The sequence below is a fragment of the Episyrphus balteatus genome, chromosome 2 (genome assembly GCF_945859705.1).
Source record: "Episyrphus balteatus chromosome 2, idEpiBalt1.1, whole genome shotgun sequence".
Taxonomy (NCBI): domain Eukaryota; kingdom Metazoa; phylum Arthropoda; class Insecta; order Diptera; family Syrphidae; genus Episyrphus; species Episyrphus balteatus.
The window spans coordinates 898,267-921,912 of NC_079135.1; the positions used below are offsets into that span (position 1 = coordinate 898,267).

At 28.8% G+C, this 23,646-nt stretch overlaps 1 long non-coding RNA gene across 1 annotated transcript; it reads left to right on the forward strand.

The window, feature by feature from the left end:
* The first annotated feature begins 1,967 nt into the window (after positions 1–1,967).
* Positions 1,968–22,908, forward strand: LOC129910574 (uncharacterized). Its single transcript, XR_008771526.1, has 3 exons — positions 1,968–2,086; positions 22,636–22,729; positions 22,860–22,908. It is a non-coding gene; the product is annotated as an uncharacterized LOC129910574 (long non-coding RNA).
* The last annotated feature ends 738 nt before the right edge of the window (positions 22,909–23,646 follow it).

Below are 23,646 nucleotides of genomic sequence, written 5' to 3' on the forward strand. Positions count from 1 at the left end.
GGAATTATTACATTAATTAGCACCTAAGACCAAAAAAAATTCAACTTCTTTTTTTTGTCTAATTGAATTTTCAAAAAAAAAATTTAATTATAATTATTTAATTACTAATTACCTAAAAGTTTTAACATAACAAATATTGTTAAAATTGAAGAAGTTGTTTGGGAGAATGTATGAAATTAAAAAAATAATAAGAGGATCTATCGTTAATAACGATTTCTATCACAAGGCGATAATAATTTTTCAAAAAAAAGGCCAAAAATTAAATGGCCAGCATCTGCATCACATTCAACATGTTTTTATTGCCAGCAACAAAGTAACAATATGGATAATATTGATTTTCAACACTCAGGAAAACAAAATTGAAATCAGAAAGCAACACTGTTCCTCGTGGAGTCTATTTGCTCATCGACCGCTTTCACCCTGCATTGGATCCACCCGGATGGCCATAATAGTCACGTGCAGAACCAATGGAATATGCATCAGAAAACGTTTTTTTTTTTTTATTCAATTAAAATTGTGAAATTCCAAATTGAACACCAAAATTTAACTCGCTTATGCGTATACTGGAAAGTTCGTTCGTATTGCCATAGGAAATTGCAGTTTCCGTATACTGTTATTTTATTTGTTTTTTTCTCGCTTGTTTGAGTTTTTTAATTGATGTGTATCGAAATGGTTAAGAGAGTAAAAACTGAAAGATTAATGGAGAATGTTAAAAAAATTTGCTATTCGAATAAAAGTTTATTAATAGATTTATCGCTTTTCGAGAAAGATATGTTTCAGGTTTATAATGATTGTTTTTTTTTTTTTTTTGAAAATAAAATTAAATTAGGTACTGAATAAAAAAATTAATTTTGGGGGGAAAATTTATATTTTAATAGAAATTAAAATATTAAAATAGAGGAAACTCTTTACATAGAATTTCACATAAATTCCAAATTCACATTTTGCAAATCAAATTAACCTTTATTTAAATATTTCACTAGCAATTGATGCTATAATCTTTTCAATTAGGTATTTGAATTCAATGGGTGAATTTGATTTGCAAAAGTTTGAATTCAGTTTCTTAATGAATGAGTTGGATTTAGGGACATGATATTATCGTCGGCACAACGCCAAAACCGCGAATCTGCATTTTTGGACATTTTTACTTTAATGTGCCATTTTACTTGTTATCGGTCCCTCTATTCACTGCGTTAATCCCAATCCTCCATCTGTTGTCTAGAAGCCTAAAATATCATTTTTTGTTGCACGAGTTTCCATAAGATTGCATGTGTTTCCAAAACTTTGAAGACGTTTTTCACAAAACTACAATTTTGCAGATTCGTGGTTTTGGCTTTGTGCCAACGTTATATTCTCTTGGGCACCTTTAGAACACATATAACTGAATTTAATTATTAAGAGGTGTGCTTTTCGTTACAATCGATAAACGATTTACTTACACCTATTGGAGTAGAAGTTTAGGATGTTATTTCTTCAACATACATATAAGCCATTTATTTATCAAATTGAAAGGATTGGATTCTAAAGACCCTTAAAAATTGCAATGACTTTCTTAAGGGATCAAAAAACAATCCAATTTTTTTTAAGGTTTTTAAGTGACTGTATTTCCCTTAAAAGTGAACGTACTGGAATTTTTAAAAACCGATAAGCAAATTTATAGTTTTAAAGTTCCGCTTAATTCTAATAAAATCGAAATAATATTTTCATATCTTATATAGGTATAAAAGAGAGTTCGTTAAGTGTGTGTGGCCGATAAACTCGCGTTTGGCTGGTCCGATTTTGGTAATTTTTGTTTTGTTTGAAAGGTATTAATATGTAGATGGTTTGTATCAAAAAAAAAATAATACCTTTTCTCCCATCTTCACATAGCTGTCAATTTTTACGAGTGAAGAAACACTCTAGATTATAAAAAAGTTTAACTAAGCTTAATTTGTAAAAAAAAAAATATATTAAGACAGGCTTTCAAAATAATAAATATTATTGTTTATAGTCTTAAAAAAGTCAAAGAATTCATACTTTCTGATACAAAATAAGGTACAAAAAGGGAAAAGCTCCAAAAGACGTTTCCTATGGAATTCACGCGCAGGTAAATAGTACAAAAAAAATTCACCAGCATGCACCAAAAAATTTTATTTTTACTTGCGATATAGGTACGTACTATATATCAAGTTTTCCATTCCTACAAAAAAAGTTGAGATAACATTTTTCCCCCTGACATTACGATGATAGAGAATGCCAAAGAAGTGGGTCCCGGAAGTCCGTCTGTCTGTCTGTAAACGAAGCTACAGCCTAAACGGATGAACCGATTTATGTAAAACTTGGTATGTAGCGTTATTTGGCGACTCTCCAGAGGGTTTTGGGAATTAATTTTTTTTTTGGACCAAAAAAACCGTACTTGTCATATACCGATTTTAGTAAAATTGAAATATCTCGAAAACGGCTCCAACGATTTTGTCAAAAAAATTCAAATAAAAGTTTTACAAAAAGGTCTATTTTTCAAAAAAAAAAAATTTATTTTGAAAATCATTATTAACGGTACCTGCCATAGAACGGTTTTTTTTAATCCAATTTACTCCGAAACTACTTATTTGATTTAGACGAAACTTTTTCTAAAAAAGCATTTATATAATTTTAATATACCTAAGCCAAAAATAAAAATATGGCAAGGCTTTTTGATACACACCACTTTTTGTTTTTCCATCTTTTATATATGTAAATAGAGCAGATGGTTTTCTTACCCGCAAACAGTCAACATAAGGTTGACCATGAGAAAAAACAGGATTCTCTAAATTAATACCACATATTTTTAAAGATAGACCTTGTGCCTTATTTATGGTTATAGTAAATGCCAATGTTACAGAAAATTGAAGACGCTTGAATTCAAATGGGTAATCTGACAGAATCATTGGACCTTGACGAATCAACACATCTTCGCCTTTGAGTTTTTCACAAAAAATGGTAGCTTCAATTAGATTTGCCATTAACTTCTTCAAGACAAGTTTTGTACATTGCAAAGTTTAGGTGGCTGTATGTTCCGAAGCATAATAATGGGCGCTACTTCTTTCCGAGCTAAATGATGTTGAGGCAGTCCTGGTATACCCAATGAATTCAATTTGATACATTGCATTCATTTTTGTGATAGGGTCAACCGATTTGTAGGCAAAAAATTGTGCATTTATATCGTTTAAAATTATTGCATTGATTTCAGACACATTTTTATTTGAACCAGCCATTATTGCACGTTCACTCAGCCAAGCATGATTTTTGTAATTTGTTTTAATACTTGGAAATACACTTATAAATTGTTTTGAAGTGTAATTCGGCCTTCAGAATCAAGTGCCATTATTCCATTAACAATGTCCAATAACTGGGGGTTAGCTAGTGTTATTATAAATTAAAGTTTTGTGTAGTCACATCTTATCAGAGCTTGAGAATATACTGGCGGAATATATTTGGTTATAGAACTATAACAAATTATTTTACAATACCTAAAGTTATTTATGACATAAATATTGTTTTCTGATCTAATTCTGAAAACTCATAACAGTTGAAAGTTAAGAAAATCATGAATAAAATAAATTTAAATTATATAATATCAAATTATAAATGTATTATACCTATACCAACATCTGCTAAAAGGAGAGACTGAATAATAAAATAACAAACATCAAATTTCTGTAGTACATGTTCTTAAAGGCAAATATCATCATCTAACATTATTTTAGGAAGGGCTCCTAAGAAAAATAAACAAATTAAATTTTAAATACATAAATTGTGATTTTTAAAAGCTTTAAAACATAAAAGCTGTTACATAACCTTGTCAAACTTAAAGCTATTTTTTCAAGACAAAAGACATCCTTAAAAGCTTAAATTAAGTATAAAAGAGAATAACAGACGTACTCTATTATTCAATAAGAAAGCTTAAATATCTAAATTTAGCACTAATTTCGATGTCATGCGTGTTGAAATATTTCAATTATTCCTTATCATTTACATTTAAAAATCTCCCAAAAATTGCAATTATTAAAAGAGAAAAGTAATGTATTGTAATTGAGAGTTCTAAAAATTTAAGGAGTATAGAAAAAGCTCCTTAAAAATTTAGTACTTTCCATTTCAATACATTACTTTTCTCTTTTTAGACATAAACATGTAAATAGATTCAACAGATGTGCTTTGGTCGGGTCGTGAGAAATTCAAATAAAATACATATTTACATCTTCTCTTATTTGTAGATATTGAGTTTCTATTATGTTTGTATCTTGAAAAAAAGCTTTTAATTTAATACAGACAGAAGAGAAATTCAGTTGAAAGAGAAACAAATCCTTATCTCTCTGAAGTAACATTATATCCTACTCTTCCTTGTAATAATTGATGACTTTAAATTATGTTTGCAAAGCTTTGTAATCTTTTTTGAATTATTATTTAATATATATTGTTAAAAAATGGCAGTCAACTATAAAATATAATCTTAATCAGGGAATACAAATTACGTTTTCATATGTTTGAACAACAGTTTTCAAAAATTTGTCTTTTTATCTATTGCGAGCATTTTATATTTTTTTTTAAATTATTTTTTTTTATTATTTTCGAAATAAGAATTTTTAGGCGTTTAAAAATAAATGTTAAATTAAATATTTATTTAATATTAAATTTAACGTTTATTTTTAGACACCTAAAAATTCTTATTTAAGCAAGTACTTTTACTGCTGCATCGTGCATTTTGTTTATAAAATAAATTTTTGAGTTAACCTCCAAATAAAATAAATCGAACTTATATAAATTTGTTTGCATATTTACATTTAATTTAAATAAAATTTACTGTTACGTGAATTTAAAAAGACCCACACGTGTACACAAGAGACCTGTTAAAAAAAAAAAAAAACACTATACCTAATAACCATTAGGCATTACAGTCAGAATGCGAACAGATATACATAACCGTATATATTGGGTGTAATGTTATGTATAATTAACGTTATAAGAGCATAAGAGCAGTACACACACACAAACACAATTGAAATTCACCATTAAATTTTGTGTGACTATATGACGCCACCGTGCCACCGTTACCTATTGCTTTCCTTCACACTTTTCATTACAAAAAGCACAATGGCGATAATGTGCGGGAAAATTTGCATAATTGCTCCCGCAGAAAAATAAAATACATTAGGATAATGGTGCCTGTTTTTGATAGAATCCAGTGGTTTGAATTAATTATTAGGGTTTTTGCAAATTTATTTGCAAAAGGTTGTGAATGTATATTGAAGGCTTTTGTGCATCAGCTGATTGGAAATTTTCCTATAATGTTGATAAAAAAAACTTGAGGTAAAAAAAATAATGTTGTTTGGTGTTTTTTTTTTTTTTTTTGTTCTTTAGTTTATGGTAATAAGTAGGTACTTATAAACCTGGTCACTATTGCCGATATTTTATTTTTTTCATTGGAAAAATCTATTCAATCGTGTTTATATAGGTACCTACTGTTGATTTTACAGCATTTACTTTGTTTTAAATAAATAAATACAATTTATCAAGCGTTATTTGATTAGATGCAAATTTGTCTAGGCACGATATATGAGAGCAGGAGTGAAGTGACCTTCATTAAATTTTTATTGGTTTTTCTTGCTCTGTCACTATTGCTCTCAATGCACGGTGGTATTGAAGACGCGGCAGATGATGCAGATTTGTTCGAAATGATTTCAGTTTTCCAAATTTGTAAATTTCAAAATCGTACCTGATCCCGATTTTGAGTAACAGGCATTTTGACTTTGAATCGGAGAAAAAATTTTAACAAAAAGCAAAAGCATATTATAATGTCTTTTATCTTTTTTTAAAGCTAAAATATTATACTTGAATTGGATGTTCATTTGAAGTTGATTAAGTAAATAATTTTTGAGAAATTTAATTTCAAAGTCAAAATTTTAGAAAAAAATTAAAAATGTTTTTATATTTAAGTTCATTATTTTTAATTTTGAATTGCAAAGTATAAGTTTTTTCCTTAAATGCTCTATTTAGTTTTTAGTCAAATCCTTTAAAATAGATGACAAAAACTATATTAGTTTTTCAAAAATGGAAAAAAAGATAGGCACTTTTATATTTGTTCCTAAAAAAAACTCGTGTAATGGATATTTAATCAACAGAATTGTAAGTTTTAACCACTTCTAGCTTGACTTCTTGGCTTGGCTTCTTTTTTGTTGTTGTTGTTTTTATTTTTGTTGTATTTAAACAATTTTTTTTGTAATTTTTAGAGATTTGTATTTTTTAAACTTTTATATTACGAGAATTGGACGTGAAACCGATTTTTTTAAATTTAATCATTATCTTTAGCTGTTAAAAGCCTTTCATAGTCTACAATGGTTCTCTGTTATCGGTGACTATATTTTTTTTGGCTAATGTCACTTTGACGTTTACTGAAAATAGTCTCTGCTGCTATTTTATTTCTTGTTGTTGATACTTCTTCCTCTTGTTAATCATTTTGAAAACAATTTTTTATGAAACGAACCGAAAATTGCATTGAACTGGAGACGTTTGAAATTATTTTCATAACGTAAAATTATAATAGATTTCAGCATTTTAACTATGACTATGAATCGAAAAAGGATTAAAACTTATCTCAAAAATGATCTCCAAACCTGGGCACCCGAGATAAGATATCCAACTGATGTAACCAACTTCGTTCATCAGACATCATCCGACATATATCTCAAAAACTGCACCAAAAACAGCCTCTTCCCGGAGAAAATGGTAGATTTAAAATTGGTTGTGATTTCTGTCAAAGGTGCTAAAATAGGAACATGATCTCCAAATATAAGCGATCTCCCTTCTAAACAAATTAAGTGAACTTCTGGAAGAACTGAAATCATCCTAGAAATGCAGAACTCACAATCACAACTACCCCAATTTATACCCTATTTAAACTCAGACCATACCTCTAATTTCAGCTTTATTTAAATACAAATTTCATGGGAGAAAAAACTGGTTGTGTAATAACAAATAACTAAAAAAATCCCCTTAATTACATTGGACTTCATTATGAATGTTAAATTTGCTTATACATTTCAAATGAACTCCAACATACCGTAACAACGTGTTTATTAAAAAAAATGTCAGCAAATTTATACATACAGCTAACTAGTTTAAATAGTTCCTGTGAAAAATTGCAACTTCGTAAAACTGCTGTGTACATAATTTCATGGAAAATTTATGATATTACATCCATACAGCAAAGGATTTTGTTTTTGGTATTGATTAATTGCATTATAATTTTATTCCCGAATAAATGAAAATCCTTTCACTTTCGACTTATTTGTATACCTAAAATTTTCAGCATTACAAAAAATTAATATTCATAAAACCATCTCAGAAACTTATCTATAAATTTTATTTTTAACAAGCATTCCAATTAGATAAAATGTGTCCTAAAGCAGAGTATGACCTTATTTTGTAGGTAGGTATTGCAAATGAAACTTTTGTATGTCCTTTGTCCATTTTAATATACGGATGTCGGATTTATTGTAGAGCTTGCAGATAAATGTAATTGTCCTAAAATTGCAAAGCCATTTTTATTATTAGAAATTATTAAGGCAAAATATTCCTTATACATATACGTAGGATACAGTTACATGCGGTGGCTTCTCTACGATTTCTATCTTTGTGCATCCTGGATATAGATAAAAAAGAGAGATAGAAAAAAAAAACCATATCCTTGTCCATTATATCGTTTATAGTTGCATGAACTTTGATCCCATGAGTTTCATTAGAACGAAAAGTTTTCATAACGAAATGATTTATCATAGTGCTGCAGTGCAGTGCAGTACCAGTGAAGTCCTTTTTGAGTTTTGCTTGCCTCAGGGCAATGGTCAGACTTATATGTATTTATATGGAGTAATAGTATCCAGTAGGTACCTATTTATGTGTGGATATATAAGTTGTGAAACATTTCCGGAGGCTTGGAGGCAAAGTCACTGTGTAAAAAGTTTTTTCTTATTCCTCGTTCTCTCTGTTGGTTATATGTTCGAAAATTGTGTTGTGTGTGTGTGTTGAATAAAATGTTCAGTGTATCCTGATCATCTCTTTTGAACTTACTTCTTATTTTTTTTTTTTGGTGAGTTAGGTCCTAGGACCAACTCTATACGAGACTCAGGACAACGACATTGTTTCAACCTAATTGGATATAATGACAGCAACTGTGGTTACGAAGTTGATAGTTTGAATACCTAAGCGACGACAACGGCAGCAGTAGCAGTGGCATCGGCATCGGCAGTGAATATCAAAAGTTGCTCTTTCCTGTCTTGTTCTGCTCCTTTAGATTTGTTTCAGGAGTCATGCTGCCTCCGTAATGTAGAATACTTTGTATTCATAGAATATAGTTGCAAAAGTTTGGATTGTCGTCTCCTTATTTTGAAATTCGAAGCTCTCTATAGTTTGTATAAGAACCAAAGCCAAATTTTCTCGTCAATATTTAGATGTATCTATGCGAATAGATGTGTATATTTTGAGGAACAGAACAAATTTGTTAACAAGAACTGAAGAACTGTGAAGGTAAGAGTATGAAGGTATTCTAAATCCAGGCACTGAATACATGGATTCAAATTATAACATCGTCCTAAGAGTGATAATGGTATTTAAATCTGTGGGTAATCCCAAACGAATATTCTTTGAAGAATGTTGTGGGAAAGTTTTTGTATACTCTTCGAGAGGATAGCTCTTGGACAAGATTAGTGCAGTCTTGATGATGTAAGTTTTTATGTTTGAAAAATGTCATTATTCAAAACAGTCTTTACTTTTCTAAGTTATAAAACCATCTTTACCTTTTATGGCCATGATACATCATTGACTTGAAGATATCCTTGATATCATATAGCAGTCATAAAAATCATCTTACTCACACAATTTGACAAATTGTTTTTAGAATTAAGCAATATGCCAGCATGACAAAAGGCATTTACCAAGAACAAGAAGAGCTTCAATCACATCAAAAAGTCGAAAAGGTCTTGGAAGTACACACATTATCTTATTTTCACAGCTCACTGGCATCAGTCTGAAATGGGCGAAACTAAAAAAAAAATGTCTCCATTATAAAAAAATGTCGTTACATTAAAGTGAACGTGTTTGTTGCTCAAAATCGTTTTTCAATCCTTTAAGGAGAGTAGGTATGGATGTTTATGAATGTGAAAATGTTCTTCACGTCAGAATGGTTTTGATTGAGAGCCATTATCATTGTTAAGAGTTGTTCTTTCTTATCGATAGAACACGTAAACGTAGGAACATACTCTCAAGCTCAGTGATGTGAAAACGATTGTTAAGTTATTGTGTGGTTTGAGGAAGATGTAATTTTTTTATTTAAAGAAATGAGGTTAGAAACACTTTTCAATCAGTTGCATTGTGTGAATCGATTTATTTATCAGACAAGCAAATTTATGTCATATATTATTTACATTATGTTGAAGTTACATTGAAATAAAGTATTATCATTTTGATGGTCATTGATTGTACTTAACTTTTAGACTATATTTTTAAATTTACTAATGTTTTTTTTTTTTAATTCATTCATTCTTCATTACCTAATAAAAATAGAATTTAATATGTTTAAGTCTGCTTTAAAAAACCATGTTTCAAATTATCATACTTTTGTAATTCATATGATAGTTTGAAATTTTATTTCTCGTTTTTATTTTCTAAACGGTGAATGATACAATAAAACTTCAAACGACAATTTATTTTAATACACTCATGAAAATTGGCAAAAAGTTTGCTTTTGGGATAAGAACCAAGGACCAAAGAGGAAGAGCGGACAAAAATTGTTTGTGAAATATAACCATATGACACATTTTTTTAATGTTGAATCTAATGACATAAAAATAAAGTCAATACGATTGCTTTAAGAAAAGTTATTGCCGATTACAGGGTGCTTGTTTTTTTACTTCAACAGTTAAAATGCAACCGAAAACCATGTGAAAAACATGCTACACTGATGAAATTCGGGATGAAGGTTTTAGATAAAGCAGGCACAAAGGATTCATAAAGTTCTTAAAAATATTTTTGGTGAGAGGGTGTTTTTTTTTTTTTTTTGAAGGGTAAGAAATGTAAATATCATAACAACTGAAATAAATTTTATTAATTTTTTAAACTTTGTGAAAACATTTTGTTTGTTATCAGAACTAAAAATCTAAAAGTCGTCAAAATTATCTTGAGTGAAAGTGTGGTTGTTTTAATGAAATGATGAAATTCGGAATTAGTAGGTACATACCAGAAAAACTGGGACAAAAATGTTACACCAATAAAAATTGGTAGGGGAGAGTGGGGCTAAATGTAACAGGGGTAAGAATTAACAGCTAAAAAAAGCGATGTTCCTTTCAATATTAAGAAACGCGTAAAGGAGAAAAATGCTCAATTTTTGCATATCTACCGGCACATTTTCTTCAGATGAAGATTAGACGACAGGGTGAGAAGTTACACTAGTGGTGCCCAAAAAATGCATGTTTGTAACTTTTTTTTTAAATTTTATTTTTGGTCTACCACTACCTCTTTACCCGAAAAAGATAGAGTGCTAAGTGTTTTTTTGTTATATGCAACTGTGTTTTGGCTCAAATAGCGTGTATATGTTAGTTCTATATCAGTTTCGCTTTTTTTTTAAATTGATTTTATGTGCCAAATTTCATGCTGGGGCTAGTTGTAACATTTTTCCGGGGCAAGTTGTACCATGTAAAAACCTACCTATACTGAAAAATTGTTTACCTAATATAATTAACAACCCTGAATATGAGTGCTTGTAATTGAATTTGTATTTATTTTGAAATTGGAAACACATTTTTGAACCACCACTTGAATTCATAAAGCTTATAAAACAATTTATGAATTCGAATAACTTTTATTTAAGACTACTGTCAAATTTTCTCTGGAAATCTTGGATTTGCTCCACTTTTTACAAATTTGCACCAAAATTTCATGACTGAGGTTTGTTTTTATTGTTATTAATTAAAAATAAATAAATATAAACAAATAAAGGTATTTTTCTCTTATTTTTAGTTCTTGGTACAACCTACCCCGGTATGTGTTACACTTTGCCCCGTATGTGGGGTAAGTTGAAACAACACGATTTTTTTTTTGGAAGCTTCATTTTTCAACATTACCGTTATGTTTTGCTAAATTTTTATGATGGATCTTGGAGCTAAAACATGGGTCTTTAATTTAAAAAAGGTCTGGTTGACCCACTTTCAAATTTGTAGGAGAACCATCGATTTTAGAAAAAAGTGTTACATTTGGCCCCACTCTCCCCTACAAATATTTTACTTATAACAGGAACCAAGAATCTAAGCAGTCTTTAAAATTATTTCAGTCGAAAGGGTGTTTTTTTTTCGGAAACATGGAAAATCCGCGATAAGTCCGATAAAATCAATGGTATAAAATGTATCCTTACAAAATTTATTAAGAATGTTTTCTTTCCCATGGGAATTATCAATTATGAATAAAATATGTCTTACATTTTTTTCATGTAAAAGGCTGTATTTTTTTAGGTGTAGAGAAAATGTGGGTATATTGGAAAAAGTAAGCAATGATAGTGGTACCCTAATAAAATTCAGTAATTATGTTACTTTTGAGATTAGAAACAAGAATCTAAAGTGTCTATAAGAATATCAAGGTTAAAAAAGGGTGTTTTTTTGAGTAAAAACAATATTAATATAAATTTGGTAAAAATGTTAAAAAATACGTTGGGACAGAAAGCAAGAACAAAGAGTTTTCATTAAAAAATCTAGGTGAAAGTGAGTTTTTTTCGAAGGCACCATAAAATCTGTAATTGGCCCTAAAAAGCCAATAATTCATTTTATTTTTCGTTTCGATGACAAATTGAAAGTTTATTGGTACTTAAGTTCTTAAACGTTTTACGCGAATAATTCGCTTTTTGGGACCAATTACAGATTTTACGGTGTCAAAAAAAAACAACCTCTGATTTTAATACAGTTTCTACAAAATTCAACATTTCTACAAAATTTCATATCAACATTATTAAAATAAAATTCAAAATTATTTTATTTTTGAAAAACAACTCAAACGGTTTTGAAATTTATTTTTTATCAAAATGCATCGTAATAAGACAAATCAAATTGTATACTTTTTTTGGAGCTAAGATTCATTTAAAATTGTTGAACTTTTTTTTATTTAGGAAAACATATTTTATATTTTTTTATTTTATAATTATTTATCAATTAGCTATAAAGAATAAAAACAATACATATTTAAGAAAAATTAAGCAACTTGAATTCTAAGAGCAATTTATATCAATACATTTTAACACATTCATACTTGTTTTAAAAAATAAACATCATACCTCATACGCATTGACCACCATTGTGTGTGCAAGCACTCTCGACCAAAAATGTTTGTGTTTTGCTTTTCATTCATTTATTTTCGAGAACAAAATCCCTTATCCTAGAGTGGTATCACATTGGCTTTTTCCCCCAATTAGCATACTTATTCCTTTCTAGTTTGCAAAATTGTTGAACTTAAACAGATGGTGAAATTACCATCGAAATTAATAACAGTTAATGGCAATACCACACCAACACATTACAATCAGGTATCACGAGAGAGAGCGAGGAATAAAGTAGGACACTACACCATCACCACATTGGTGTGGGATGTGCTCAATAAATTTTCATTATATTAGAATCAACTTATTCTGCATCAACCAAGTAGATACTACTTACCTATCTCTAGCCACACCGTGTGTCCTGGTCCTGTCCAGTGTAGTTGCCATTCGTTTGGATAAATGCCAGCATTGCTGTCGTGGCATGACAATCAGAATAAAATGTAATGATGATTGCGTGTTGATGAGCTTTAATTATTCACCAGAAGGCATATAAATACATAGCTACTGCTATATGCTGCATAAAGGACGATAACTGCAATGCTTACTTTAGCCGCAACCAACATTAAATGAAATGGATTTCAATTACTGGCAAATCCAAAATTAATATCAATAAATTCAATATTTACAAATTTAAATCTCGAGAGTATTTAAGTATTTTTTATCAATTTAGAGGAAAAGCAGGAAAAACGAAAAAAAATGCAAGGATAAAAGAAAAATGTATAAAAGGGTGTTGGTTTTTAATTCAAAAGGATGCGAAATAATACGTATAAGATTTTCTTATCATCAGAATTTTAAACATTCAAGAACAAATCATTTTCTTTATTAAATAAGAAATTATGAAAAAAAATAAGCGAATTTTTATTCAAATTGTTTGAGGTCTAAAAACATCCTTTAACTGTACCACCTGAGAATTCCCACTACCAAATGCTTTAACGTTGTTTTCTGAGCTGGAAAATTAATATACTAAAACATTCGTGTACCAAAAACAAAGATATAAACTTATTCAGTATTCACCCATCCCTTTGAATTCCGCGCGCGAATATCCTTAAACTGGCGACTTGAACAGGAAATGTGTTTTATTTTATTTTTCTTTTCTATTGTATATTCAATCGAGTAAGTAACACAAAGTATTTTTAGGATTATTGGGATGCCGCATTCTTGTATCTTCCTGCAACCAAAGTTTAAATGATATCTATAAGGATATACCTATGCTTCCCAATCTATAAGGGGGAAGGAAAGAAAGAAAGACTTTTTCAATATAAGATAATACTCTTTGTTGCTAAAACCAATTTTTGTTATTTTTTTTTTTTTTTTGTAGCGTGGAATTGTTTTTATTTTTGCTTCACGTTGAAATTGAATTCGAATGCAATAAAGTATATAGATTGCTTTTCCATTTTGCTTTTTCTTTTGCTTTGTTCTGCTTTCGGAAGTAAAAATTCCATTGTGAAAGATTGCTCGGGCAGAAATTTATATTTTTTTCTTTTTCTATTTTCTTTTCTCAATAAAATTATATAGATTGAATAAAAAGAAATGAAAAGATACACAAAATTGTAAGAGAACGACTGCTAGAGGTCAAATTATTTCCTACAAAACAAAAAACCAATACATATTAACTGTATCTAAAAAAAATTGAATTTCATACTCAGAGTATATTTCCTAATTAATGATTCTTGAACATTTTTTTTTTGCAAGGTATATTTAAATCGATAAGAGAATTCTCAATATCTTCCTCTCAGCAATGTGTAGAAACGTTTCCATTAAGAAACAAGAAAACCACCACGATTTTAGTTCCAAAAATGAATATAAAATAAAATTTATGTAAACCACATTTTGCTGTCGTCAATAACTGAACTGAACTCAGGCATGAGAGGACTTTATTTGCGGGTTTTGGGTATAAGCTCTGCGACCAAATATCTACATGAAGCACAACTTATATAATAGTCGTAGCTAGTGATGGGGGAATTTTTGGGAAAACTTTCACGTACCCAACACAGGATGTGCTAAAGTTTCGTGTGTTGAGATTAGAAACCCACAAATTTATCGAAAATATTGGTAAAAAAAATTCAAATAAAATGCGAAACATGTATGAGTATTTGACATTTAAGTTTGAGCTCTTCAATACCTTTTAGAATTCTTAATAAAACATGTAAATTTGAACTAACTACTTTAATGATTTAATGTTTTTGAAGAAATTATACATGAAACCAATTCCTTTTAAATATTATATCAATTATTTTTTTTTTAGGAACCATATTAAAATTCACTGAGAAGGATTTTGCTTGTCACACACTTTTTTATTTAAAATAAGAAAACCATTTAAAAAGGTTTCTCCTTGCTCAATGGTTAATTCAATATTTAAAAGTTTTCAAATTTGAAAAGTTTATTATGCATACACGAGTCGAGTCGAGTATATGACGAAGAATTTTACTTGAAGAAAATTTTTGAATTCAAGTCCGCCCAACAAATTTCAAACTTTTTAGTAAAAAGTTTTGTCATTCAAAAGGAAACGATAAGGGCTATATGAGGGCAGAAGTTAGACGATGTATTTGCTTAGGATCTAAATCAATGAACCAATTATATGAGTAGGTACATATAAGGCTTAGAACTTTTGTTATTTATTTAAATTTGTTTTGAGAGTAGTTGAGTAGTATTTTTTATTTCTGTTCAAAATAGATAACTACCTAATACAAAAATTATATGATAGCCAGTTTTTAAATAGGTAGTTATGTAAACCTCAATTAAAGTTATGCAAAATAAAGTTCAAAAAATCAAAAACGATGTTGGCATGTCATTTTATGTTCTGTATGCTATAAAAAAATCCACGAGCCTGGAACATTTTTTAACCGATTTTTATTTTTGTTTATATTTAAAAAAATAATAACTCTTTCAAAGAACATAAATACATAATATGAACATATTATTTATAGCAAAAATATTAACTTGTATCAGCATTTTTCAAGAAGTCTGAACTTAGTAGCACAAGACTTTAACACCGTTTTAGAAAACAGTTTAATTCATAATTTTTTCTTCTGCTTGGTAAGTTTAAAGTTAAAAAAAAAATTGGCGGAAAATTAAAGAATTTTTCAAATTATAACACTGTGAAAATAATTTTGAGTAGGTACCTAGATAACATTCAAAAATTTCAGTGTTAGCGAGGGTCTATTTCTACCGAGTTTTCATTTAAAAAAAAGCAGATTTAAAATAAGAAAGTAATTTTTTAATAACAACCATAATAGCAACAACCAAGTCTTGAACCAAACATTTTTAAATAACGTTGTGTACAAATTTTAACAAGATAAGATTATAAGATCCCAATTCTTAATTGAATAATGGAAACCACATGATTTTAAGTTTTTCAGTTTCTAAGAAAATGGGATATCATGAAAAAAAGCTTTTTTCAGATTTGATTTTTTTTAACCAGTTTTCGATTTAACTTTTTGAACTGCAAAAATTTTTTTTTTTGCGATTTGGATACAAGCTAATTTTGTGCTTGTGAACAAAAAAGTTACAAGTTGCCTGAAGTCTGGAGAAAATCAGAAATTAAAAAGAAACGATTTTATGGAAGGTACAGTTCTTCCCAAAAACATTTTAATTCAGACAGAACACAGGACAGAGTACCAAAATTTTGTGAGCATTTTTTTTTTCTTATAAAAGTTTTTTAAAGTTTGTATTTCAAAGGATAAAATGAATAGCGTTGTAAGTAGAACAATTAAAAAAAATACATTAATTCAAAATAATCACTAGCTACAATCAGTACCTAAGTATTTCAATTTTGTTCTGAGCATTTTACACGAATATTTAAATTTCACACTGGATTAACATATCGTCGGCGTAAAGCAAAATTGTTGTAAATCCACTTTTTACCGAAAATGAGTTAATGATGCAGTTTTACTAATTTGAGGGTGCTCTTTCCAAATTTGAAAACCGTTCTGTCAAAAAAATTTCATTCCGCAGATAATATAAATTAATGGGACATAGAAAAATAAAAAAAAGGAAAGAGCCTTTTTAAAATGAGCCCGAGTATTCTTGATTGTTCTAAGTCTCATCATATTTTGTTCTAAGTCCACTTTTTATTTAAGGAAAACACGTACTTGTATAGGAATTGTTCTATGTCCAATTTTGGGTTTAATGGCGAACGAGCAGAAAATTGCAAACCAATTTGAAACTTAAAAATCGTGCCCTGTAAAATTATCTTTTTGTGACTAAGAACAATTTTGCTTTACGCCGACGATATGTGTAGGAGATTTGTTTTTATTTCTTGGAACCATATGAAAATCACTTAAAAGACTTCTTCCGTAGTAATTTTTGGTCATCAAAAAATATTTCCAAAACCACTCTGAAAAGTCACCAAAAAAATGAAATGATATGCCTAAAGAAAATTATCTCTACAATTTTTCTTGGAGAAAATAAAATGCCAAGAATGTCTAGATAGAGTCTACCAAGTCATAACTAAAAAAAAAAACGAAACTATTTTAAAACTAAACCTTGGTATTCAAACTTTAGATCCTGTTTTATATTTCATAATGTAATTTTTTTTCAATATACATACTTCTCCTTAACAGAGTTACGACATAAAACAAATTATCTAATATCTTCGTTATCTTCCTCTTTAATCTGCCAAGAGAATCGTTAAAAGCTCATATTTACAGTCCTGGGCAATTTTATTGAAGTTTTTGAAAAATAAAAAATTGAATTTGAGATAACAACCAAACAACAAACAACTGAAAGCCTAAGCAACTAAACAAATGATGGAAATATGAAAAATAATAAAAAAAATATCTGTACACCACGGTTTCGTCTATATCTGACGTTACATGATGAAATTTACCTCTTACGATTTTGATATAAGAATTTTTATTTTTGAAAATCTAGTTTATCGAAAACGGGTTAGTGTCCAAACTCTTGAAGTGTGTCTTTAATTAAATTGCAATATAAAAACAAAAATTTTACTACCTTAAATATTATTTCCTTCAACAGCAGTGTATTTCAATTTATTAATATAATGGGGCAAGTTAAAATTATCCTCTCGTGATCCTTGGGTACTCAAAAGATGACAATTAAAAGTAAGAGACTCCGTTCTGTTTTGTTTTTCTCTTCTGTGTTTGTCTTTGTTTTATATTCTTATTATTTTACTTCAATTGCAAAAGAGACTCGCGTGTTTGAACTTCCCTCAGGGCATGAAATAATATTATCTGTCTTCTGTTTTTCGGTATGCCCTTTGAGATTTGATTTAAAATTTAAAGTCTAAAATAAATAATAAAGAAAATGTAATCAAATTTGTTCTCCAAATCTAAAACAGTATAAAGAAGAGAAAGACTTGAAAAAAAATACACCCTCCATTTACATACTCATCAACCATTATAAGATAACGTGGCTGTAATCAGGAATAAAAAAAAAATAAAAAATTTTAAAAAGTCGGAAGCAAAAAAAAAAATAATAGGTACAAAGATAAAAATCAAATATTAGCCCAAGGCACAACAAATTGAACCATTGTTTTCTTTTATTGAAAGCTGAAGCTGAACAATTGCAATTTATGATGGAAATCAGAATGAAATTCGATAAATTTCAATGATTTGTGAATTTTTTCTTCTTTGATTAAGTAATTTCGCCCCCAAACACACACAGTTTCCGAGAGAGAAGAAAAGAAAATATTTGTTTTCATTTTATGTTGTGCATCGTAAACCAGAATTTCCATCGTCCTTTTAGCGAAAAGGTATTTACTTTAATATTTGTGTAATGAAGAAGTTCATTTTAGTAGTTTGCTCAAATTGTATGAAAAAAAAAACTTAATAGATTGAATTTATTATTTAAAAAATTATATTAAACTTTTATTTATTTATAATATTTAATTTTTTGTATGCAATTACTTTTAGTTCTGAGTTAAAAAATAAACTACATCAATATTTCTTAAAATGAAATAAACCAGTCAATGAATAAATTTATTCTTGAAATACCTTTTATGGTTCTATTTAATGCAATGAATCAAATCAAATACTCTTGAATTCCCAAACACACAATTTAATGTTACCACAGGGACTCACAAATCTTAAGATCTCATTTAGTTTGCATCTTGACAGCAAAATACTTGAGGTTAAACTAGCAACAATTAACGAAGAAGCATATTTCAATGGCTCATATACCAACACTTTAACGATAACGATAGAATTGTTGCATTTATAAATTTATTATAGAATACATAGAGATAGAATCATCGTCATCATTTGAATCCACAGGATCAGTGTGAAATATACATGTATTATCTACAGAGTTATAATATTGAAAATGGGGGGCATTCAAAAGGATGCAAACATAAAACCGGTAATGAAAGAGAATATTCTGACCAGGAAACCACACATTGTTTGAGCAATTCCCAAATGAAATATAAATCTCAGGGTTTTTGTGGATAGAGGATGGAAAAGCACCAAAATAGGTACAAAGTTGTTGGGGTTTGTATTTTAAAGTTGATTCGGAAAGTTTACTTACTCATTTTTGCTGAAATATTATAATTTCATTTAAAATAGTAAAATTAATATAAGGCTTAAGGGTTGCTGAATAAAACATTTAGGGAACTTCAAGTGTTGGAAAAAAGTTCCTTTTTTTATGATTTTTTTTTTTTTGATAGCAAAATGGTACACAGAAAGAAAATAACGCAGGCATAATATAATTGCTAGTATATTTAACTATTTTTCTAGTATATTTAACTGATTTCTGGTTAATTTAACTATATTGTGATTAAAAATGCCTTAGGTTATCCCTGGCGTTAATTTTTTCTTGATGAGTGGTGTCAAATGAAAGATAAGTTGATAGAGAAAATGAAAAAAATAGGGTTACCGCTTTTAAAATGGTAACTTCTATGTGGCAACCCTATTTTAAAAGAAATAATGGTATATTACATATCTTTGTAGTATGATCAAATAAGAACATTTTTTAAATGCCAAACGAAAACTTAGATGGTGAAAAAATTAACAAAATAATATAAGAAATGTTGGCCTTCAAATATGGCAACCCTATTAACGTTAAAAAAAAAAAAAAAAACAAAACAAATCAAAAAATATTTTTTGAACAACAGATTACAATTTTGTATCCACTGAAAGGCTCAACTCTATACCAATCTTTAGCTGACAAAAAGACGCGCAACCTTACGCAAATGTTAAGAAACACAGAAAAACTATTACAAAAAGTATGGAATTTGAAAGAGTTGAAGGTAAGAAGATAACATATGATATCAAACATTTTGGCTGTAAAGTATTTCTTAGGATTTCCGTAAGGTTCCCGAGTACTTGATCGTCTTTTTGTCACCTAAAGATTGGTATAGAGTTGAGCCTTTCAGTGGATACAAAATTGTAATCTGTTGTTCAAAAAATATTTTTTGATTTTGTTTTTTTTTTTTTTTTTTAACGTTAATAGGGTTGCCATATTTGAAGGCCAACATTTCTGATATTATTTTGTTAATTTTTTCACCATCTAAGTTTTCGTTTGGCATTTAAAAAATGTTCTTATTTGATCATACTACAAAGATATGTAATATACCATTATTTCTTTTAAAATAGGGTTGCCACATAGAAGTTACCATTTTAAAAGCGGTAACCCTATTTTTTTCATTTTCTCTATCAACTTATCTTTCATTTGACACCAATTTTATCCCTTATCCGTATGATCTCAGTAATTCGGCGGTCGTTTCTCCGTCTATTACCTATTTTTACTATGTTCTACATTTATGGCTATAACTTTTTCCCCACAGCGAATTGAGTCTTAGCGCTATATAAACAATTGATCTACGCAAAAATACCTTCCCAATGACATATGACTCATCGTTATTGGTCTCAGGGCCAAAATTACCATTCTCCTTTTGGTATGTTTTTGTCGTCTTTTTGTGCTTAACCTTCTAGCGCGAACAGTTTCCGAGACTACGAGGGCTAAGGCTATGCATTTAACCAATTTGTATATATTTGAGTTTAGATGTTCCCTTATGACTTCTTAACTACTTATCGAAACTAAATAAAAGAGGTATCGTTACAAGAGTATTAATTTTCCGTAGTTATATACAAGATTTCTTCAAGATATAAAAAACTAGACATAAAAAACTTCTCTTAAAATTATTTTGAGGTTATAATATTTGAAGTATTCGCAAAGCCACTAAAATATTTGTTTACAAGAAAATTCGAAATCAATATTTTTAAAGAAAATATATATTTTACAGCATTTTTGGTTCATTATTTGAATCTAGTTTTAAAATTTGAACAAACAAGGTACTTAAAAATGTGTTCGTTATCATTCATTTAATTTAATTATGTTCACATGAAAAATCAGATAGGTATATGATATTTTTGTCACCACTGTGCCGTCACAGAACTATCCCCTTTTTAAATTTTAAAGCAACAATATTATGTCCAGTTGCTGATGTAAAAGCTTTTCATTGTTTCATCTTTCAACCAGTGATATCTCTTTTTCTCTTTTTCAATGATGAATAATTTTGTTGGAAAGGTAAGTTAAAACTTCGTTTTCTTTTGATTTATAAAACGATATTTGAATAGGATTAAAATTTAAGGTTCTCATTTGGGGTTGTTTTAATAGAAATTAGTTAACGAAGCTTAATAACCCAATTTGTGTTCGAAATTAGTTTGATTGCTAATGGATACAAATACCAAAATTAAGAGGATTATGTTTTCAAAACATTTTTTTGTTTAAAGTATGCCAAATAATCATTAATAAAGGATAATTGTATTTTAAATTCTTTCCCTTTTTATATATTGGTCGTGTTTTTTCTACAACTCAGTAGCTACTCATTTTTTTATATTATTCGAAAAAGAATAAAAACAAATACTTAGGTACTTGTGTAATTTTTATTATTGTTTTGCGAATAAAATCAAAAATGAGTAGCTACTGAGTAATAGAAAAAACACGCCTATTGTTACTTTTTATCAAAAAAAATTATTAGGCTTTTTCCAAATTTCTAAATTATATGATTTTAACTAGGATATGGAATTATTAAACAAAGTCAAAGGATACAAATATTCCAATTTTTAAACGAATTTCTTACAGGCTTTTGGGCTTGTTTTGTAAAATACCATTTTTTTCACTTTTTTTACATAATTTGACCGAAAATGCGCAAAGACTTAAAATCAAGAAATATGAACCTTCAAACGTTTGTTTTAACTCATTTTCCATTTTCCCCTGAAAAACAATACAAAAACATGCAAAGATTCAATCTCCTAAAGCACTTATAAATTCATTCCAAAACTAAACAATTCAAAACTCCATTACGTTATTAAAAAAAAAATAAAAACAAACAAAATTTCATTGAATTAAAAGTCAAATCTTCTACAAGAAATTCTTCCAATCGAACAAATGCCCTCTCTACACAAAAGATAAGGAATCAAAGAACTTAATCATCGATTGATGAAACGCTCTCCAACTGAAATAAATAGATTTTCCAATAAAATACTAAATTCTCAAAGAACAAAAATCGTTCAACAAATCATTTCCTCATCGACTCCAACTCCATTCGAGTTGACAATTGTCGTCGTTGCTTAGTTCCTCACAGAGAGAAAGAGAGACCCATGTTGTTTGCAATTAACAAGTGCCTTGGGGTTATTAAATTTTCCTTTGAACTATGTGCATGTTCAAAGTTTTATCCCTTTTATATTGTGTATTGGGGTTTTCAGGAAACTATACCATTTACAGGAAGATGGACGCCATTGCTTTCAAAACTATGTTTGGTATCTGCAGTTTATTGTCATTCTTTACTGAATTCTTCTTCTTATTATTGTTCTCTGTGAAGAACCACAGCAGCTCCCAATGTCCCATTTCGTTGGTAGAATTTGTGGACTAGAGACACAACTTCAGATGAAATTTATTACATATACAAACATACAATACACACATATAATGAAGGTATTAAGAAAGTTTACGAATTTTGAAATCAAAAATACAGAGAAACAGAGGAACACACAATTTCAAATACCAGGTATCTAACTGCGTTAAATGATAAAGAAAATTCCAATGAGCTTGTATTTGTATGAAAATAGTTTGTTGATATTTGTGTAATACATCATTAACTGCTAATAATCACTAAAAATGAATAACCCACCAAATCCTTGACTAAAAGTTAAAAAAAAAAAAACTAATTATTCAGCCACTGTGGCGTATACGTAACAAAATTGAGTGTTTTAATAAAGTCTTCTTTCGCACTTTTGAAGAAATTTTATGTTCCACTTGAAAACTTTAATCAAGTTCTAATATTCAAATTTCCATTATTCTCTTTCAAGGATATGAAAAGGACGACGACAAAGCCAGCAAAGGAAAAGACACACAATCCACCTCAACTATACGAGAGAATAATATGCAACTTCTCACCGGAAAGTAAAATGACTTAATCTTGGTATGAAAGCTCTAAAAGTTTTGTAATAATGTTTTCTTTTTTTTGACATCTTTTTTTGCAAATTACTTCAACGACATTCTTTGAAAAATCGCTGAAACGAAAAACTCCCAGCTTCCGTTGTAAAAATAATAATCTCTAGACTATACGCGGGACAAAAAAGGTATAATGGAAAAGTTTTCTCGATTTTTTTTTTTTTTTACTTTACTTTTTTGTAATCAAAACGATTCGATTTTTGTTTTTTTTTTTTTTTGCTTCACAGTCTATGCACAATTATATATCTTTCAAATGCATTCACATAGACACTGACCCACACACACACACACAGACAACACAAAATACGTGAGAAGAATTTTCTATGTTATCATTGCAACATGTAATACCTCATGGAGAGATGCAACTACGTGTATAGGAAATTTGTATTTATGTAGCACTTTACAAAAATAATCGAAGAAATCGGTGAATCGTTTCGATTTGGCTTCGAATTGCAATTCAAAAAGTTTTTTTATAGAAGAAGAGTATGTGTGTGTGTGGGATGATTTGGTAAAGCTAAAGTTTATATTTTCTTCATTTTGAAAGTTAGTTTAACACCCGAAAAGATACTTTGCATGAAGATTTTGAAAGATAAAACTTGAAAAAGAGTATTAAAATGAAATGAAAAGAATTTACATTTTGTTATCTTTTTGACCATGTGTGAACTAATACAAGATTTTGAAAACAGATTTGTTAAGTCTGATTTTAGAAAAGTTTGTTTTTTATTTTGTGTTGGAAGAAATTGAATTTTAGCCCAGTAAAATAAGGTTTAAAAAAAAGAATTCTATTAGATTTTTAGTTTATCTCAATATTTTCGTTTTGGCATTATCTAAATAAAAAATTAAAATAAAATTTTCTATAAAGAAAA